We start from the raw sequence: 22,543 nt of genomic DNA, 5'->3' as shown, positions 1-22,543 counted from the left end.
TTCTGGTGCGCATAGTGGATGCTCGTAAAAAACAAAATTTACCACCCAGGCCACGTGGAGGGGCATAATTGAACAAAAATGTCTATCTCCATGGGCGTTTATCTCCGAGAACGGGTCCGTGAAGGGGCGGACCGAACCGTATTGTCGAAAAAAATAGACGTCCATGTTTTATTCAACAATGTGTGAGCTGGGCATTTTTGTTTTTCAGCGATAATGGAAAATGAAAGCGCCTAGCTCAAAAACGAATAAATCCAAGGCATTTGTTCGTGGGAGGGGCCAGGATTCGTAGTGCACTGGTCCCCCTCACATGCCAGGACACCAACCGGGGCACCCTAGGGGGCACTTTTACAAAAACAAAAAAAAGGTAAAAGAGCTCCCAGGTGTATAGCACCCTTCCCTTGTGTATTGAGCCCCCCAAATCCCCATCAAAACCACTGCCCACAAGTCTACACCATTACTATAGCCCTAAGGGGTGAAGGGGCACCTACATGTGGGTACAGTGGATTTGGGGGGTTTGGACGACTAAGCATTAAGCAGCACAATTGTAACAGGTAGGGGGGCATGGGCCTGGGTCCACCTGCCTGAAGTCCACAGCACCCCTAACAACTGCTCCAGGGACCTGCATACTGCTGCCAGGGAGGTGGGTATGACATTTGAGGGTGAAAATAAAAAATTGTGAAACATCATTTTTTGTGGTGGGAGGGGGTTAGTGACCACTGGGGGAGTCAGGGGAGGTCATCCCCGATTCCTTCCGGTGGTCATCTGGTCATTTAGGGCACTTTTTGGGGCCTTATTCGTGAAAAACAGGGTCCAGGAAAAGTGTCCTAATTCTAGCTAAAAACGCATACTTTTTTTCCATTATCGGTGAAATGTGCCCATCTCTGTTCGGCCGATAACCACGCCCCAGTTCCGCCTTCGCCACACCTTCTGACACGCCCCCATCAACTTTGTCCGCATCCGATTTATTCGTTTTTTGGGAGATACATGTCTATCTCCCGATTGGGTCGCAATATAGGCATTTTTCTCTTTCGATTATAAGCTGGATAGGCACCTACGTGGCTTAGTAAAAGGGCCCCTTTGGCACCATATGTACAATCTGGGCTCCTTTGCTCCTTTGATGAGAAAATGGACAAAGGAAAACAAATAAAAGTAACATTTCCAGAAATTACACAAAATGGACATTTTCCAGCTGTCCATCCCTAATAAGTAGCAGAAAATGTCACAGGAAAATACTTGATCAAACATCTCATGGCCAACAGCCATCTTCCAGTTCCCAATCTGTGAGACAGAGGACAGAGTAGGGTCAGGACTCAACAAGATGCACCTGATCTGAGAAGCCAACAGCATGAGAAATAGCAAGATTCTTTCGGCCTGAACTCCAAAGTATTGCTTCCTCTTTTGTGTCTATGGAAATAAAAAAAAGCTTTATTTTACCTATGTTCATAACAATACTTATTTACTTTTCATGCTGCCAATGTTTAGTGAAACTGTGTTGCCATATTGAACATTTTTTCTCATGCAGGAAGTCAACACAGTATATAAATCATTCCTACGGATTTAATCGGGGAATATTAGTTTTGTTAAAGAAACAGGTTAAACACAACAAAGAATACAAGTAAAATGCTGATCCTCTGAAACTGTTTTGAATTAAATTTATTGCCCTGTAAAACATCTTTAAAGATGAAAAGTAACTATGAAAAAGCTGCATGCCATGCATTCTTTGAAATATTTCAAAAGTGTACAGGAGCAAGTAACACTCCAAGAAATCCTTCTACGCGTGCCAGAAGCCAAAACAGCTTAAGGATACTCATAGTAAACATGCTTGAGGTTTTTCTTGCCCAGGACAGTGGAACTCCTTTTTGGTTGCTGAAGAGAGGTGCTAACCAAACCAACCTATGACCCATTCCTCCTCTCCCCCAAACTTCATAGTTGCTGCTATCATGTGGGGCAAAATGTTGATTGCACTATGGCCCCAGTGGACTATCTCATTCAACTACTTATAATATTTCCCAGATAGAGCAGGATGACATCTCTTATATAGTAAGACGTGATAGCATTATGTGGATCTGCTAAAAACTTCCAGCACACTAAAACTGGATAGGCTAGTTAGGTGTTTTATCTGCCATCATTTACTAAATTACCATAAGTTTGAAATTATTTATTTCATAACATTTGATATAAAGCCTTACAATCAAAATATATCAAAGTGATTTACAGTCAAAATTATTTCAGACGTGGAGGGGCATTTTTGATATGACATCTAAATCCGACTTTATACGTTTTGCGGAAAATATCAAAAATCCAGTAGCAAACATAGCCATTTTTGACCCTGAAAAGTATTTTTTTTTCCAAAATGGTTGTTTGCTAGACATTGTTGTGCTCAGTCCATCTGTCTTTTTAGACCATTAAAAAAAATGTCCAAGTGAAAAATGCACAACATCAAGCCATTGGGATGTAGGAGGAGGCAGCATTCTAGTAGACTGGCCACATAGACATCCCAGCATAGCAGCAGGGCACCCTAGGGCAGTGATGGCGAACTTATGGCACGCGTGCCAGAGAGGGCACGCAGAGCCCTCTCCCTTGGCATGTGCGCCAGTCGCTGGTCCGCTCCTCCCACTCTCCTTCCCTCCCTTCGACCGAGTACCAGGCCGGCCTCCCTCCCTCCCACCAAGCTGCTTGCCCTCGCTCCCTCCCTCTTCCAAACAAGCATCAGCCCGCCCGTCCTCCCTCCCTCCCAGCACCACCACCCTCTTCCTCCTCCTCTGCAATTGAAAAAAACGTACCTTTAAGGCAGCGTCGGCAGCGGCAACGAAAAGCATAGTCTTCACTCGGCGCGCTTCCCTTCTGTCTCGCTCTAAGCTCTGATCCCGCCCATGAGGGCGGGACCAGAGCTTGAGAGCGAGATAGAAGGGAAGCGCGCCGAGTGAAGGACTACGCTTTTCGTTTGCCGCTGCCGACGCTGCCTTAACCCCGGTACGTTTTTTCAATTGCAGAGGAGGAGGAGGAGGGGGGCCATGGTGCTGGGAGGGAGGGGAGGGAGGAGGAAGGACAGGCGGGCTGATGCTTGTTTGGAAGAGGGAGGGAGCGAGGGCAAGCGGTGTGGTGTTGGTGGGAGGGAGGGAGGCCATGATGCTGGGTGCTGCTGGTGGGTGGGAGGCCTAATGCTTAGTGCTGGAGAAGGCCTAGTGTTGGGTGCCGCTGTGTGCTGTGTGGGAGGGAGGGAGGCTTGATGCTGCGGGTGCTAAGTGGGTGGGTGGGAGGGAGGCCTGGTGCTGGGTGGGAGGGCTGGCGGCCTGATGCTGGGTGCTGGGGTGGGAAGGAGAGCGGATGGGAGGGCAGGGGGGGAGAGGAGGGTGCTGGACATGGGTAGCTGGAGAGGAGGGTGGCTGGACATTTGTGGCTGGAGGGTAGAGGAGGGTTGCTGACATGGATGGAGGGCAAGAAATGAAAAAGGAGGGAAAGTAAAGAAATAAATGGAGGCAAGAAATGAAGAAGAAAGGAGGAAAGTAAAGAAATAAATGGAAAGGAAGCCCTGGAAACGGAGTCTAAGAGAACAGAATAGAGAGCAGCAGAATCAGTGACTAGGACCAATATGGATAGAAAACAAAATCATCAGACAACAAAGGTAGAAAAATAATTTTATTTCATTTTAATGTTGGAATATGTCCAATTGAGAATTTACATCTGCTGTCTTATTTTGCACTGGGTATACTGGAGCCGTAACAACTTACAGAAATGATTTATAATAAAAGAAAATCATGTTATTTTTTTCTCCTATACTAGTATAATATTTTCAATGATGTCTGTTTATATGCGCCATGGCTGGTGATAAGGGGTGTGGCTTCATAGGGGTGGAGTCATATGTGGTGAACCCGCCCATAATGATACCGGCACTTCGTGATAAATAATTAGATTTCTGGGTGCTGTTTGGGTACTCGGTCTCTGAAAAGTTCGCCATCACTGCCCTAGGAGCACTGCAGTGGATTTCACAGAAAAGGTCCCAGGTTACATATATCACCGTTACCTGTTTATATTGTTTAGTGAGTCCTCCAAACCAATCAAAAACCTTACACCACTACACTAGCCCGTATGCCTGCAAGTATCTCCTAAGTATAGGTACAGTTGGGTTTTGGAGGGCTCACACTTTCCACCACCAGTGTAACAGAGTGGGTTATGGGACCTGGGTCCCCTTCTCTACAGTGCACTGCACCAACCACTAGGCTACTCCAGGGACCTGTTTGCTGCTGTAATTGGACTGGCCATACATTTAAGCTGTCATAGAGCATGGTATGTACTGTTTATTTTACATCATTGGGGGTGGGTGGGGGTGTCAGTGACCAGTGAGGAGTAAGGGGGGGAAATCTCTCCAGTGGTCATTTGGATCACCTTTTTGTGACTTTGTCATTATTAAAACCGGTGTAGGTCTAGGTTTTAGCCCTGGACATTTTTGCTTTGTTCCATTATGGCAGAAAAATGTCCAAGTGCTAGGAATGCCCAAATCCCACCTCCAACACACCCCCAACATACTCCCTTGTGATTTGGATGCACTTCAGATGAACTGCATAGAAAAATGTCTTAAAATGCATTTCGAAAATAGGATTTGAACATTTTGGGGAAAAAATGTCCAATGCCACTCTGTGTCACTTTTTGGATGTTTTTCTGTTTCGAAAATGAGCCCCATAATCAATTAAAAACAATAAAACAATAGAGAAAACACGACACAATAGTATAGGAAATGCTCATTGTACAAACTTCATTAGCAAAAGACTATGCAAAACTGGGACGTAATAGGAAATTTGTTCCACCAAAACTAACCCACCCCCTAAAATTAAACTAATCCACAACAAGCCATGTTTTCAAGGCCTTCTTAAAGTGGGGAACTGAGGATTCAATTATCAGATCAAATAGTAACAACATAACATAACATAATAAATGACGGCAGTAAGTTATTCCAGAGCATTGGAACGACTACACTAAATGCAGTCTTACTCAAAGAGCACAACCGCTGTCTAGAGCAGGATGGAACAACTAAATAAATAGGATGGGATGGATGGTATGACACTAGGCAACAACAAATGCAGATACTGAGGAATCCCAGTATAATAAGCCTGGTGAGCCAGTACAACAGTAGGAGTAATTCAGGAAATTCAGATCCCACCCAGATAACTACTGCTCACTGGGTCTAACCTGGATTTTTCTGTAGCACTTACCCAGATAGTACTGATGAAAATCCTAGGCAGACCACCTTGATACTATTCAGGTATCAAATAGTATCACTGGAGCTGGTCTGGGTGGAATCAGGAGCTACCTGGGCATTGTTGATACTCAGCAGCTGTACCCTACCCAGTTAACTTGGAACAGAAAAAAAGACAGTCCTAAGTTAGCCAGGTAGCTATCTGGATGCCATTGTTGAATATTAGCAGTACCTGGATAATTTCTGGGAGTAGCTAGATATGGCTCATCACAAAATATTCAGGTCTAAATCGCCCGCAGATTGCAAGCTCTTTGAGCAGGGACTGTCTTTCTCTTCATGTTCAATTGTAAAGCGCTGCGTATGACTGGTAGCACTATAAAAGTGATTTATAGTAGTAGCAGGGACTGAATATTGTTTGGTTAGTTGCTAAATATCACATTACTGTGTCATTAGATTTCATGCTTTCAGACACTTCACCACAATGTGCTTTCTGTCATTGCCAAGCCATTGATGTGTACAGGAACCACAATATACTAGGAACGCACAAGAGCAACATCCATCCCGTCTCCTGGTACAGTATATCTGTGAATGGCACCTAAGCAATCATCCTTTATGTAGAGCTGTTACTCCTCTCCCCATCCTCTGCCAAGGTGATTAAAAGAAGACTGGATACATGACATTCTGCTCATTATCGAGCACCTGCAAGAAGCTGGACAGCCGTAGATGACATGTATTGGCACTTCTATTAGTACTGCTTCAGCACATCGACCCTAGCAAAAATAATAAATATACAAACTTAAAATGATTGATTAAAAGTAAATTATGCTTAGCAACGCAGTAACTAGCACACTGTGTTCAAACTACTGTCTAGTAACAGATCCTAGGGAGAATGAATCATGCCAGTGGTGGCAACCTACAAACGTCTGTTATAAGAATAGAATGACGGACTGATCTGACTCTAGTGACAGGTCAGTGCTTTCAAAGATGGAATCAGACAGATTTTTTTCCACACACAGGACAAGCACGTGGGCAGCAGCATAAAAAGGTTAGATCCATTCTTGTGCCCATTCCCTGCATGGTCCAACCCTAGAGCTTCTCATTTTCCCCCCCAAACCCACCTCCCCGCTCCCCCCGTTTCCTATTTCTGTTGATGGCTCTCTCATTCTCCCTGTCTCCTCAGCTCGAAACCTTGGGGTCATCTTTGACTCTTCTCTCCTTCTCTGCTCATATCCAGCAGATTGCCAAGACTGTCGTTTCTTTCTTTACAACATCCGTAAAATCCGCCCCTTTCTTTCCGAGCACTCTACCAAAACCCTCATCCACACCCTTGTCACCTCTCGTTTAGACTACTGCAATCCAGTGGCATAGCCAGACTGCCAATTTTGGATGGGCCTGAACCCAAAGTGGGTGGGCACAAAATTTTCTCTCTACCCCCCTCCCCCAGCAAAATTTAGTCACGCTAATCAGATGCATTTGTCACACAGGGTAAAGTGCTGCATTTCAGTGCATCAGATTTCAGAAAATTTATTTAATAGCCTAATACCCTTTTCAGTGAGCTTTCAGAGGCCAAAACCTCCTGCCTCAGGTCAGTATAATGCTGTTACGGTATCCTCGCCTGACCTAAGGAAGGAAGTATTGGTCTCTGAAACTTCATTAACACAGGTACCATATTACTTATCCTAAATTAAAATAAAATTATTTTCTTTACCTTTCTTGTATGGCCATTTAACTTTTTCTCATTGTGTCGCTCCCGTCTCTAGATTCTGCTTTCCTTTGTTTTCACTTAACTCTTCTGACACGGTTTCCTGGCCATTTCTCATTTTTCTCTCCTTTTTCTTTGCTTTCTTCAATATTTTTCTGCCTCTCTCTCTCTCTGTCCTGATTTAATTCATTCTTACTATCCATTCTTTAATTTCCTTCATCTACTTATGGCTTTTCATCTTTTTCTCACCCTTGTTCTCCCCATGCCCCTTCCTCTTATTCTCCAGGTCTTTCACTACTCTCCTTTTCCATCCAGCAGCTCTCTTCTTTCTCTCCCCATCCTTCCAGTCTCCCCTCTCTCGCCCCATCCTTCCAGTAGTCTCCCCTCTTTCTTTCTGCATCCTTTCCGTCCAGTGTCTCCTCTTTCTCCCTACCCTTCAATCCAGAGTCTTCCCTCTTTTCTCTCCCCATCCTTCCAACCATAGTACCCTCTCTCTTGATCCTTCCATCTAATGTCTCTCTCTCCTTCTTTCTAACCAGTGTCTCTGTATCACTCTACCCTTTTCTGTTCAGTGTCCCTTCTCTCTCCACATCCTTCCAGTCTATCCCCTTTCTCTCTGCATCCTTCCAGTCTCTCCCCTTTCTCTCCCCATCTTCCATCCAGAGTCTCTCTCCCACATCCATCCGTTTTTCCCTCTTTCTCTCCCCATCCTTCCATCTGTTTTCCCTCTTTCTCTGCCATCCTTCCATTCTATTTTCCCTCTTTCTCCCCATCCTTCCATGTTTTCCCTCTTTCACTGCCATCCTTCCATGTTTTCCCTCATTCTCTGCCATCCTTCCATCTGTTTTCCCCTCTTTCTCCCCATCCTTCCATGTTTTCCCTCATTCTCTGCCATCCTTCCATCTGTTTTCCCTCTTTTTCTCCCCATCCTTCCATCTGTTTTCCCTCTTTTTCTCCCCATTCTTCCATGTTTTCCCTCTTTTCTTCGACGAGGCCCGCCCTGCATGCCAGCGCCCGCCCCAGCTCCCATTGCCGGCCACTGCTGCTTTTTCTGTTGAGCAGCAGGGCCGGCGCTACAAAAAGAAGAAGCGCTAACGGCGCTAAGGAAGACGAAAAATGTTAAAAAAAAAAAAAAAGCGCGGCACCGGCAGGCACTGTCTAGGCAGCCTTGAGGCATTGGCTGCTGGCTCGCAGGCTCCTCCCCTTTCTACGTCACTGCAGTGACGTAGGAGACGGGAGGAGCTGCGAGCCAGCAGCCAATGCCTCAAGGCTGCCTAGACAGTGCCTGCCGGTGCTGCGCTTTTTTTTTTTTTTTAAACATTTTTCGTCTTCCTTAGCGCCGTTAGCGCTTCTTCTTTTTGTAGCGCCGGCCCTGCTGCTCAACAGGAAAAGCAGCAGTGGCCGGCAATGGGTGCTGGGGCGGGCGCTGGGCGGGCCTGGGCCGAAATTGGGTGGGCCACCCGTAGCTACGCCCCTGCTGCAATCTGCTTTTTGCTGGTCTCCCACTTAGTCACCTCTCCCCTCTCCAGTCGGTTCAAAACTCTGCTGCCCGTCTCATCTTCCGCCAGGGTCGCTTTACTCATACTACCCCTCTCCTCAAGACCCCTTCACTGGCTCCCTATCCGTTTCGCATCCTGTTCAAACTTCTTCTACTAACCTATAAATGTACTCACTCTGCTGTCCCCAGTATCTCTCCACACTCGTCCTTCCCTACACCCCTTCCCGTGCACTCCGCTCCATGGAAATCCTTCTTATCTGCTCCCTTCTCCACTACTGCCAACTCCAGACTTCGCGCCTTCTGTCTCGCTGCACCCTACGCCTGGAATAACTTCCTGAGCCCCTACGTCTTGCCCCATCCTTGGCCACCTTTAAATCTAGACTGAAAGCCCACCTCTTTAACATTGCTTTTGACTCGTAACCACTTGTAACCACTCGCCTCCACCTACCCTCCTCTCTTCCTTCCCGTTCACATTAATTGATTTGATTTGCTTACTTTATTTATTTTTTATCTATTAGATTGTAAGCTCTTTGAGCAGGGACTGTCTTTCTTCTATGTTTGTGCAGCGCTGCGTATGCCTTGTAGCGCTATAGAAATGCTAAATAGTAGTAGTAGTAGTAGAGGTGACAGACCCCTGAGTCATCCATTCCCAGAGGTGACAAGGATAAACAAAGAGGACCTATATATAGCAGGGTCTGGTCCCCGGCCATGAGGCCCCTCCAGTCATGTTGCCTTCCACTCCCTCTGCCACTGACCTTTTCCTTTGGACCTGCAGCTAAATCAGCTGTCTGCCCTGACACTGGAACTTCCCTCTGCCAAGGTCACTTGTGGAAGAAGGAAGTGACATCAGAAGGGGCGGGCCATGGCAGAGAGAAGTTCCTGGCATCAGCAGCAGATGGCCAATTTAGATCCAACAGGAAACTCCATAGGTAAACAGAAAAGTGAACCTTTATTTGAACATCAAGTTAAACCAGGACTCGGCACAGGAGTCAAAACTTCTTGGTCACTCCTTTGTAAAATTATTGCTGGTAATGCACTGAAAATCCTTGCAAGTATTACAGCAAGAAGGAGCAACATATATTTTTTTTTTTGTTACATTTGTACCCTGCACTTTCCCACTCATGGCAGGTTCAATGTGGCTTACATATACAGGTACTTATTTGTACCTGGGGCAATGGAGGGTTAAGTGACTTGCCCAGAGTCACAAGGAGCTGTGCCTGAAGTGGGAATCAAACTCAGTTCCTCAGGACCAAAGTCCACCACCCTAACCACTAGGCCACTCCTCCACTCCTGGAAGAGGAGAGTAAAGATGAACCCATTGCTACTATTGACATTTTGAATACTGTGCAACCTTTGCCCCCAGGGTTTACTGGATTTCTAAAAAGAGTGACACTGATTGGAAAAAAAAGTGATCCTGCTTTAAATGGAGAGAGGAGTGGGCTCCGACTACAGAACTGTGGAGATCAAAAATGACAGGAATTATTGCATCAAGAGCTTTGTGGAGCGGTCTCATTGGTTGGTCAGGGAAGGACCCAGATGATTTCAGAACGGTCTGAGAGAAATTCTGGAACACGTTACATTCCACGTCTCAGCGCCAAATTCTGCATAAGCTGAAAGGCAGACAAAGGGGTGGGGATGCACCCTCTGCGGATGAACTGAGAGATGTCACTTTAATTGCATCTTTGCTGCAAGGACTGGGAAGGGAGGGAGAGGGGGGGGAAGGTTGATAGTATAACATTCCGTCACTGAAGGTGGAGAGCTATAAGATTCCAAGCTCTCCATGTTTTTCCTGTTAACCCAAAGGTGGAGGATGTCAGGAATGACTGTACTGTTAAATTTAAAAGTTGACTTGATGCGTAGAATACATTAAAGATATTAGAATAGAGAGCAGGGGTGGGATGTGGGTGGGAGTGCATATATTGCTTCCACTGGTTTTCTCCAAAGACCCTGCACAGAACTTAGCTTCCCCACAGCCCTTGCAGCAAGGGTGCCGAAACACGACTCCGTGTCAAGTCCTGGTTTAACTTGAGGTTCGAATAAAGGTTGACTTTTGTGTTACCTTGGGAGTCTCCTCTTGGATTTGTTTGGAAGGCTGTTTGACATCCCTACTTTGGAGTTTTTGGACTTATGATTGCAGGTGCTACATATTCTACAGAGGTTGGGGTGAGGGAGCAGTAGAATCATAAAGTTGATATTAGTGAATAATGATGCTAGTTAGTGGTGGGGGAAAGACACTCTTAGGGTTGAAAGGAATGGAATTATGATACTATGTTCCAAGACTGCATCAAATAATGCCTATGTGAGGTTGGCAAGGTGGACATTGCTGGCTGCCCTGTTATGATGCCAGTGTTTAATTACTCAACGAGTAATACTTGTGATGTGGATTGGCAATGTTGAAAACGGATAGTGGGCTTGATGGACCTTTGGTCTGTCTCACTATGGCAATGCTTATATTCTTATGTTCTTAAGTGTAACATGTGCAGACTGCCAGGCACAACTCTGGCCACTTTGATGAGCAAACTCCTGGATGGATCATACAGGTCTTTTTGTGCTAACATTTACTATGTTCTTGTAATTATGTGTTTCTGCACTCATCCCATGACTCACTTAGCCCTGCAGGGGACAGGCTTTGTATCTATCCCCTGTGCCCTCCAGTCCTGCACAGACACAAATTACACTGGATTAGAAGTAAATTTAAAAGCTATCATGATGAGTTTGAACAGCTTAAATATTTGTCTTCCATAAAATTTCTGCAAACAGAGTTTAGAGGATTTAATGATTATAAACAGTTGCCCTTGACTATAATGCTGAGAGGGAAAAAGCCTTCCAGACCCTTGAATGAACCATAAAAGAGAAACATGAAGAGAGATGAAAGACGCAGGGAGATCACTCCTATAATAGCCTAGATAAATTTATTTTCCACTGTGGACATTGTTCTAGTTCCAGTTCCTACTCATATATCAGTCACCTCTATTCCACATGAGACAACTTTTTAAATCATTCAGGGTGCTAGCCTCAATATATTGTACCCTTAACTGGACATAGTAAGTTTGCTCAATAGTGGTGATGCCCAAGCACACACATAGCTGGCACCCACCTCCCCACACCTCTTCTCCATTTCTCCCTTCAGTTCCCTCAGTCCTATAGAAACAAAGGAAAATGTTGGCAGATAAAGTCCATATGGCCTATCCAGTCTGCCCATCCATGCCTTCTACTATCCCTATCACTCCGGAAGAGATCCTATGTTCTTGTCTCATGATCTCTGAATTCACCACTTCCACTGGGAGGCCGTTCCATGAATTTACCACCCTTTCCGTAAAGAAGTATTTCCTCAGGTACTTCTGAGTCTATTCCCTTGCACCTTCATCCTATGCCAACCTCGTTCCAGACCTTCCTTTCAATTGAAAGAGACTCACCTCCTGTGCATTTATGCTGCATAATTATTTTAATGTCTCTATCATATCTCCCTCTCCCACCTTTCTTCCAAAGAATACATATTGAGATATTTCAATCTGTCCCCATACCTTATGATGAAGACCACTGACAATTTTAGTAGCCGCCCCTTGGACCGACTCCATCCTGTTTATATCTTTTTGAAGGAGCGGTCTCCAGAATGGCACACAATATTCTAAATAAAGTCTCAGAGTCTTATACAGAGGCATCTTCACCTCCTTTTTCCTACTGGCCATTCCTCTCCTTATGCTCCTAAGTATCCTTCTATCTAGTGGCGTTCCTAGGGGGCTGACACCCGGGGCGGATCGCCGATGTGCCCCGCCCCCCGGGTGCAGCGCCCCCCCCCCGGAACACTGCAACGCCCCCCCCCCCGGGTGCACGCCGCTGGGGGGGGGGGGTGCCGCGCGCCTGCCGGCTCTTCGTTTTCATGCTCCCTCTGTCCCGGAACAGGAAGTAACCTGTTCCGGGGCAAAGGCAGCATGAAAACGAAGAGCCAACAGGCGCTCGGCACCCCCCCAGCGGCGTGCACCGGGGCGGACCGCCCCCATCGCCCCCCCCTTGGTACGCCACTGCTTCTATCCCCTTACACATGATCACACCCAAGTCCCGCTCCTCGTTTGTGCACAAAAGTTCTTCACTCCCTAAACTGTACTGTCCCCTCCCTCCCTATGGGACAGCTGTGCTAACAGATAGCTCTGTGCAAGTTCTGCAGCACTGTTTTAGTTTGATCAGAAATGGTAAATAACCAGGACATTAGATTACCACTGAAGAACAACTTCCAGGGTCAGCGGTCCAGGTAGCCAGGGAAGCAGCCTAACAGGCCTGGCTGCTGCATCCCAATTGCAGGCCAAGCTGACCATTTACCAGCATCTCAATAAATATTCGGCAATCAGGCCCATATTTAAATCTCTCTGCACGGCTGAATGTGGAGTGCCCTGTTCAGCTCTATGGCAATCAAAGGGAAATGAAGTAAATACACTGAAATGGGGTGATAAACGTAGAAATATTGACGAGGGCAGCTATCAGCCAGGGCACTTGGCTTCAATTTGCATGCAGAGGCCTGCCGACCCATTCACTGCTGAGACTGTGCAGATTAACACCATTACCGTAATCACCACTCCTTGCCTGGGCCCAGGCCAGAGCCAGCCTCTGATCTCTCCAGACAATTACACGAGTACTTAGTTAAATAGCAGCACTCTGTCACAGCAGGGATCAGCAAATCACCTGACATCTGGGTTCCGTGTTGTCTAAAGACACTTTTGGGCTCTTTCCTGCTGTTCTACCTAATGGTGTAAGACCTAATTGGCATCACTTGCAGTGGGAATGTAGTTGTGTTAACTCCCTCTGTCAGGTATATGCATATGCCATTCAGTTATTTGGCTGGCTTAATTTATGAATGGGATTCTAGTGTTTTACTCATCTGCTGCGTGGTTTTACTTAGGCCTATCACCTATCCTCATTTATCAGCACAAATTTCTTAAAGGAAGGGGAAGGAAGATGAGATATACTGCCTTTCTGTGGTTACAATCAAAATGGTTTTACATATTATATACAGGTACTTATTTTGTACCTGGGGCAATTAGGGTTGCTAAATGGTCAGCTTTTAAATGGACAGGCCAGCTGCCTGTAGAACAATAAAACTGGCATCAGAAAAGTCTTTTTTGTCTGCCTTCAGTTTGCCTGCCTCTGAGGTCTGACAACTATCTCTCCCTTCCCTCCCTCCCTCAAATCCATCAACTCTCAGTGTACCTCTCTCTTCATCCCCAGGCTCCTGCGGGTTCAGCAGCATCTCTCCCTCATCTCTGCTATCCCCTGGTCCTCCAAAAACAGTGAGTCTCCTGCTACAGAGGTTTATCCCTGCTGTTGCCCGGTCACAGGAAGTTGCATCAGAGGAGGAGGGACAGCTGCAGACAGAACCCCGGGCAGCAGGAAATAGTGTGCCTTCCTGGATGCAGGTGACTCACTGCTTTTAGAGGACCATAAGGGGAGAGAAAGATGGCAGATTGGGGGAGAGGAAGATGGAAAGATCTCACACAGATATGGGGGAGAGAGGGAGAGATGCCACATGTGTGTGTGTGGGGGGGGGGGGGGGGAGAAACTAGACATGTGAAAGGGGAGAGATGAGAAGAACCCAGAACCATGGGGGGAGGGGGCAGAGGAAGAAATGCCAGACCTGCAGGAGGGGAGAGGGAGAGATAAAGATACCAGACATAGGGGGAATGGGGTAAGCAGTGGTGATAATGGACCAGGGTGGTAAGGGAGAAAAAAAGGAGAGGTGCTGGACTTTGGGAGGGGAGTGGTAGAGGGAGGAAGAGAGAGAGCGAGAGAGAGAGAGAGAGAGAGATACCAACATCGAGGGAGGATGGAGACAGGGAGATAGAGGTGAGATACTGGAGAGGATGCATTAGGGACATAGAAGGAAGATGGATGGTAGACAGGAGAGAAATGAAATATGAAATGGACAGGAGACCCTGACAAGAGAAAAGCAGAAAAGAGACACTGGGACCAAAGAAAATGGAAAAAATTAAATGCTCAGACAATAGAGGTTAAAAAAAAAAAAAAAAAAAAATATATATATATATATATATATAGGAATATGTCAGTTTTGACAAATGTGTTTCTTTAATATCTCTGCGAACCTGTAAGATGTACTGAGTCAAACTTACAAGATTAAAAGTGATAAATCACCTGGACCAGATGACATATGCCCCAGGTTTGGGCTGTTTAGCACAAAATGTCCAAAGTCCGACTTAGACATTATATCAAAAATGCTCCTCCAAAGGGTCGATGATCAGATGCAAAGGCAGGTGCTAGAGGCAATTAACGCCATACTAGCGCCTGCATTTGCTTCCACCCCATGATCAAGCCAAATTGACAAGAATGAAGAGTGATGAATCACCTGGACTGGAAGACATATGCCCCAGAGTACTTAAAAAACTCAAATATGAAATTGCAGATCTGTGGGTTGGTGATCTGTAACCTGTTGTTAAAATAATCCGTAGTATCTAAAGATTGGAGGGTGGTCGATGTAACACCAATTTTTAAAAAGGGTTCCAGGGGTGATCCAGATATTATAGACCGGTAAGCCTGACTTCAGTGCTGGGAAACTATTATCAAGAATAAAATTATGAAACACATAGAAAAACATGGTTTAATAGGACAGAGTCAGCATGGGTTTAGCCATGGGAAGTCTTGCCTCACTAATTTGCTTCATTTCTTTGAAAGTGTGAATAAACATGTGGATAAAGGTGAGCTGGTTGATGTAGTGTATCTAGATTTTCAGAAAGCTTTTGACAAAGCACACTCATGTGCTATGACCGCAAGTAGCAGGCAAATGCATGCTAACCAGGGAATTTACTATTCTTTCCCAATGCTCAGCAGGCAGCGCACCAAACATTGGCGCTGCTCCTGCAGCAAACCCCATGTCAGCTTGGAGCTGGTACTAGGGTTTGCAGAGCATTGGGGAAGAATGGGGAGCCCTGTTCAGCATGCATTTGCATGCTTACAGCCCCCCCCCCCAACCCCTGGTGGCCCAGTGGCCTTCTCCCTCCCCTCCAGCCCCCAACCTCCCTAATATGGTAGGGAAGTCACTGGGAGATGCACTGGGCATGGCAGGGTGCCACCATTTTGGATGCAGTGCTGGAAAGAGGAGGGAGTGCTATTCTCTCCTCCATCATTGCAAAGTATGGGGGGGGGGGGGGTCGGAGGGTGCTAGATCACCAGGATGGGTGGGGGTGGGAGTAGGATTGCCCACTGGGCCTCCGGGAAATCTTTATGGTGTTGGGGGGTTAGAGGGGCTAGAGGTCCATCGGGCCTTCAACTATCTCTTTTGTCAGGGAGATGGGGGTTGAGTTGGGTCAGTTCAGGGTTCAGGATCTCCAGCCCTCTAGTCCTCTGTCTGGAGGGGGGAGGTTGGAGGGGTCTGGAGGTCCACCAGACCTCCAGCCCCTTGTATTGGTAATGTTTGACAGGTCCGGGCTTTTATTTGACAACCTGGACCTGTCAAACAACTTCTGTGCCTGCCTAGGCACAATCCTCCTGCAAAAATACCCTAATGATCAAAGCTAATAGTGTGCCAAAATTTTCATGCTATTAGCTCTGATCCATAGGCGCCGACTCCGTGGGTGCTGTGGATTCTCGAGCACCCCCAATATTTTTATCTGCTGGAAGTTGGAACCAGAAGTTCCCTTCGCCAGCCCGACCTACCCGGTGCCTTCCCTCTTCTCCCATAACAGTCCTCCGCCGGTCCGCCTTTGCCTTCCTGCATGCCATCCAGAATTTTAAAAGTCATCTTACCTTGGGGTCCTGGCGGCAGCAGTGAAAGGCAAGCAGGTTTGGCGCTTCAGCCTTCCCTTCTCTCTCAGCTCTGGACCCTCCCTTGCGGAAACAGGAAATGAGGGCGGGACCAGAGCTGAGAGAGAAGGGAAGGCTGAAGTGCCGAGCCTGCTCGCCTTTCACTGCTGCCGCCGGGACAGCAACATAAAGTGACTTTTAAAATTCTGGGCGGCATGCAGGAAGGCGAGGGCGGACCGGCGGAGGACTGTTGTGGGAGAAGAGGTAGGGATGGGGTTGGGACTGGCACTCGGAGAGAGGGAGGGATGGAAGGGGGGCCAGCCGGCCTGGAACTCGGAGGGAGGGAGGGGGCCTGGAACTCAGAGGGGAGGGAGAGAGGGGGCCTGGAACTCGGAGGGGAGGGAGGGAGGGTGGGCTAGTAGCGCTCTAGAAATGTTAAGTAGTAGTAGTAGTAGCCTGGAAATCGGAGGAGAGGGAGGGGGTGGAGGAGAGGACAGGAGAGGGAGGGGGAGAGGCAGGAGAGGACAGGAGAGGGAGAGAGGAGAGAGGGGGCGGGGCAGGGAGGGGGACGGGGGAAAGGCATCACCTTAAAAAAAAAAAATTTCAGCACCCCCAATCATTTTGAAAAGTTGGCTCCTATGCTCTGATCATCGGGATTTTATTTCCCTATGCTGTTCCTGCACTAATTTTACAGCACTGTGTGGAACTGTGCAGGGAAATTGATCATCGAGGCCCAAGTGTCTCTGTGGCTTAAGCTGAGGGGCACTACCTATGATGTGTGTCCAGGACAGGATTCAAAGGCAATAGACAAGGATTCAACTCTGCATTGGGCATTATAGTCCAGAGAAGTTCCCTTCAAGACTTTTCTGTACTCCCTAAAACGATCATAGGCAGAAAAGATTCTTCTTCCTTTCTAGGCTTTCTTTTTATGCTTCTAGAGTCCCAGCATTTATTCTGCCCAGCAACTCATTATGTCACTGGGGTAAACTCCTTAGAGATGCCATGCAGGCATCACTGCTACATCAATTTTTTGAGGTCTCTATACATGAGTGGTGTTCCTGCTGCATGTCCGGGTACTTTCAGGTGTGTGTGTGTGTGGGGGGAGGGGGGGGGGGAGAGTAGTTAATGGTCTTGGAACTGCAGGAGACACTGATTCCAACCTCAAGTGAGACCCCCAACAGTGATGCCCACTTTTACTAGAAGGCACAGAATTTGACAGAGACGAGAAACTGAAAGGCCAAAAATGTCCTGCTACAACAAGTCAAAGAATAGGTCACTTGCACACTGAGGTCACCAATTTCCTGTTTCAAGGAAAATCCAGTTTTAACCTACATCCTGCAATTCTGGTTGTCTGTTCATGGACTCACTGGGGTCACAGATGGAAACCCTTAGCAAAACCTCCTTGATAAGTTTCAAGGCAGCTAAGATAGAACTTGTATTTATCAGTACTTTATAGATCCAGAACACAAAATTTAAAGCCTAAGGTTAGTAGGAATCGAAATTGGTGTCAGAATTGGCCAGTAGAAAAATAGAGTCTGAGTCTGAGTTGGAGTCAAAGGTTTGGAGTACTGACTCCACAGCCCTGGTACTATTCCGTGAGTCGCACACAGAAAATTAACAAACGTGCCATATAATTCACTGCCAACAAAACTTAATGTGGTGACTGAATGAACAGAAATTATTACCAGAATGGTCTGTTTCCGTATACTTCTGTCATTATTTTAAGAGTTTAATGAGATCTCTGCTGCTACTTTGAAAATATTTGCAAAATATAGTATTTAAAAATCACCAAAACTCTAGTTAATTGAATTTACAGTTACAATAACACTTCATTTATAGTGCACTAATACCAATAGGATAGCTCATAGCGGATTACAATTAAGATACTAGATCAAGATAAATCTAGGATGTACCAAGATTAATCTAAAGTTGCCTTAAATATTAATATTACGGTCATGAATAACCATTACACAAACCCATTCAATTTAATTTAGGCATTTATAATCTGCTTAACCATCAATTTCAAGGAGGAGAACAATCATACGTTATATGCAGATACTTTGACGTTTGTGCAGGCCGTTTTCTGTGTATACTTTCCATGGTCTCACGGGCCACAAAAATTTCAGTGACAGGCTGCATGCGACCCAGCCCTAGGTTAGTGCATTGGTCTTAAAGAGATGTGTCACGTGTGGATCGAGGGAGGTAATGTCACCTCTCTGCAGCTATTGCCAAATTGAAAGCAATTCAAAATAAATAGTGCGTAGCTTGATCTATAACTCCCACAAGAAGGCAAATTTAAGAAGGTCTTTTAGGGTGTAAATTTGAAACAATTTTTGAATGTGTAAACTCTGTGAGTGCTTTTTACCAGCGGCTTGTAAGACAGATTTTGAAAGAGAAATCACCCAGGTAGTGACTCTTTGAAATTTGTCCAAATAATGTGGGTGCCAAAGTACCCATTGACTTTGCACCACCTAGTACTACAGACAGGGAGAGGCAACACATATAGAATCAAAAATATAATTCTATGCACAGTAGTACACATGCAAATCTCTCTCATGCATATTAATTAGAGGTATCCTGAAAACCTGACCTGTTTGCTGCTCTCAAGGACCATCGGTGAATACCTGTGCTTCAAGGGCAGAAGAAGGGTGAAGACCACAAATGGAGTGAGACCTGTGCCACACAGCAGGGAGATACAAATGGGCAGATTAGGTGGACAAAATGGTTCTTACCTGCCAACATCGTCTTGGTTTCTATATACGCAGCCACCTCTGGTACGCATGGCTTGCCAGCACTTTCTGGCATGTGGAATGCTGGTCAGCATCTTAAGGGGTGGAGATATAAAGCAACACTGAGAACAGTGATACTAGAATGTAAGGTGTCTTGCCCTGTATCTTCCTGAAACATTTTTGCATTCTGTCTGCATTTGCTGTAGCAAGTGCCTTTGACTACCTATTGGTTAGTTTCAGCAAAGCACAAATTACTAGCAGCCCCTATGAAGCTTTGCCTACAGCCTCACATCAGAGCGGTTTCTGTCTCACAAACCTCAGACACTGCTTTCAGTCCCTGCTAGCTCTTCCCCAGAGCCTTTCTCTGCAAAGCCCTGCTAAATACACACAGATCCTTCACTTCTTCTTCTCCATCTCTCACCCCTCTGCTTACACTCCATGATTTCCTACCCTCATTAGACTGAGAGGCCTCATCAAATGAGACAGGCTTTTAGAGTCAGAGTGAAAAGATAATCAAACTGGTCTCATTACATGTCTCGATCATTCATTAGCATGAAGCATCTTTTCTTCCTAACTTAAGAGTCAGATGCCTTCAGGCTAATATCTGTCTGGTGACGCTGTGCAGACAGAGGATCATGGCTTTTTTTGATGGGGGACTTGGGGGTAGTGAGTACTGGCATGGCTTTTTTTGAGGGGGTACTTGGGGATACTGCGTGCAGGTACATTTTCTATTGTCTGCTAAAATTGACCCATGGATCTCAAGTTTTATTTAAAGAGTTCAGGCTCTACCCACCAATTCTGCCTTGTCATGGATTCTGTGATTGGTTGCAGGGGAGCCTGGCTATTGTGTGGTGGGTCCCTCAGTGATCACCCCACCCCTGAAAGGTGGCCTAGCATTTGAGTACTGGCACCTTTTTTGCTAGAAAAAAATGCACTGCCGAGGACCAATGATATCCAATGATCGGTCTATCAAATCCTACTTTTCCCCCCAATCTTACTTCACCTTGCTCACTGTTTTATGCTCCTCCTCCCTTCATTGTCTTGTACCACACCTGGTCCTGGTTTCTGTGGTGGGAACAGCTCTCTCTTGCATACACCAGTTCCTGCTAATACCTACACAACAAAGATGCAAACATTGTGTCCTTGTATATCTTACTCAAGGAACAACAACAATATTGTTGGGATGTATTGGAGCAGAAGGTGTCTGGAAAGAGCTGATCAAAAAAATATGTCCAAAGAGGGAGTAAAAATAATTTCAGGGAATGGCAGTGTAAATACAGAAAACAATGTCAAGACTTGATAAATGTAAGTCACGGATAAAGGTCTTTTGACTACAAGCTAAAGAGTAAGAAAATAAACACTTTGGGATTTTGACAGCAAAGAATTCAGGAAGGTAGAAATCTATTTGCTTTTCCTTGGGTTTTCAAAAATGCCAAGGCTGTTACCAGTGATAAATCCACCGGGAATTATTTGAAGGGGGAGGTACAACAGCGATCCTAGAACACAGAAATCCCAGATTTCTCTATCAGAAGGTCACATTTCCATCTCTTTCTTCGGGAAAAGTCAAAGCTACAGTAAGTTCAGATATGAGCATAAGCTGATACTGTAAACCCTACAGCCATTTGGCAGATCTGTGAAACCTGCAGATTCAGATGACAATCCCACTCTGACACCAACACCCTTTCTCACCATCAGAAGGCAAAGCCCTTGGAACCCCTGTGCTGAAACAAACATTGTTAGTGAACCAGAGGACATCAAACATATAAACGGCGAGTGACCAAACTCACTCGCAAATGCGCAGTAAAGACCCTCTCTGTCCTGCCCCCGCGTCAAGAGGGCACAAGGGGAGGGATGAAACCGCCGTCGCTACTGCTTCCCCCCCCCAAGGTCGCCGCCACCACTCCCCCCACCCGGAGTCGCCGCCGCCACCCACCCTCCACCCGGGCCAGGCTCTCGCTTTGCTATAGAAACAGTGTCAACGCAGCACACAGCTCATCTACTACTACTACTACTTAGCATCTGAGCTGTGTGCTGTGTTCCCGCGCTGTTTCAATAGCGAAGCGAGGGCCCGGCCCGGGTGGAGGGGTGCTGGCGACTCCGGCGGGGGGGGGGGGGCCTTGCAGCGGCGAGAAGGGGCCTTTCAACCCCCCCCCCCCCCCGTCCTATACGAGCCCATTTTTACGGGCTCAACGGCTAGTCATTACATACTCTGACATTGTACTTTACTAAAATACAATACCGGGCAACCGGTGGTATTTGACTCCGGTGAGGTTGCACCATATGTTTCCTGGAGTTTCACCAATGTGCTGGCGTGGCTGTGGTCAAAAGGGTACAATGGGACATATTTGGTGGACTTGTTTTAAAATTCGGGCCTATTGGAAAGCAATACAATATAGACTGCAGAACTGGATTCAAAGGCCTATTAAGTGGTTCCCCCACGTTTTTTTATATTTGCAAAAAAAACACCAGATCTTACTAAGTCTCAGGCATTGTTGATCAGGCAAGCAATGGTGGCGGCGAGAGTTGTGATTGCTGTGCACTGGAAATCCACAAATGTCCCACCTTTGACGAGATGGTTAAATAAACTGTGGTTCATATGTGAAATGGAGAGACTTTGGGCTGTGCGAGGTCATACGGAGGCGAAGTGGGAGGCAATATGGGAGCCCTTCCTGAAACATGCTAGGGGGGGAGGGGTAGGGGGGTGAGCTGGGTAGGGTGGGAAGGTAGCTTGGTCTAGCTGGGTGGGAAAGGTGGGTGTTGGGGGGGGGGGGAAGGATATTTCACTAAAACTTCAAAAACTTGGGGTCATTGTTTGAGCTGTTGGCAGCATTAGAATTCATGTTGTTACCAAAGTGTTTCTAAGTAACTTGATGAGGTTTATATTGGGGCTATTTTGTTTGAATTTTCTTACATGATTGTAAGCTGTTTTTCCTCATGTAGTATCCTATGTACAGGGATTTTTCAATACTTAATAAAGACTTCATGCAAATTAAAAATACAATACCGGGCAATGTTCAGCCTGAGGAGGTCAGTGGTTTTAAAACAACTGATAGCAGTGGGCTGAATTAGACCCAGATCTTCAATGTCAGGCCATATCCGGGCACCAACACTGAGTATCTGGATCATTGATAGATCTGGAATTTATGCGATTCCCAGATGATATTCATTGCTGGTTCCCACATTCCTAACTGGGCAAAGATAGAACTGCTTTTTGTGCCTAGTTAGGTCGGTGGGCACCAGAATTGAATATCACTGGACCCTGCATATCTTCTGGTTCCTCCATGACTCCACCTACGGACACTGCCCCTGCCGTAACCAGTCAGTGCTGTGGTGGTCAGAGGAGATAGTCAATGGCACTGCCTAGTTAAGTGGTATTGAATATTTCCTCCTGGCCCACTGATCAGGGTTTAAGCAGGCAGCTCGAATGAGGTGATGGTCTTTACTGTGATTGGACCATTCCTAAGACATAGTTAAGGTATTTAAATTCCACAGGAATATACATTGTTCCGACTGAAGGTGATTTGATCTGGGATCATTTTAAAGACACCTCATGGTTCCATCTAATTGTAGCTAGCACTGCACTGATTGCAAAAGACTTTGATTGCATTATTCATCTAAATGAAAAGAGCTCAGGCATTCTGCAGTTGCCTGAAGGATATATTAAAAAGATTACT

This window comes from Microcaecilia unicolor, chromosome 4 (genome assembly GCF_901765095.1).
Source record: "Microcaecilia unicolor chromosome 4, aMicUni1.1, whole genome shotgun sequence".
In the NCBI taxonomy this organism is placed as follows: domain Eukaryota; kingdom Metazoa; phylum Chordata; class Amphibia; order Gymnophiona; family Siphonopidae; genus Microcaecilia; species Microcaecilia unicolor.
This window is presented reverse-complemented; position numbering follows the sequence as displayed.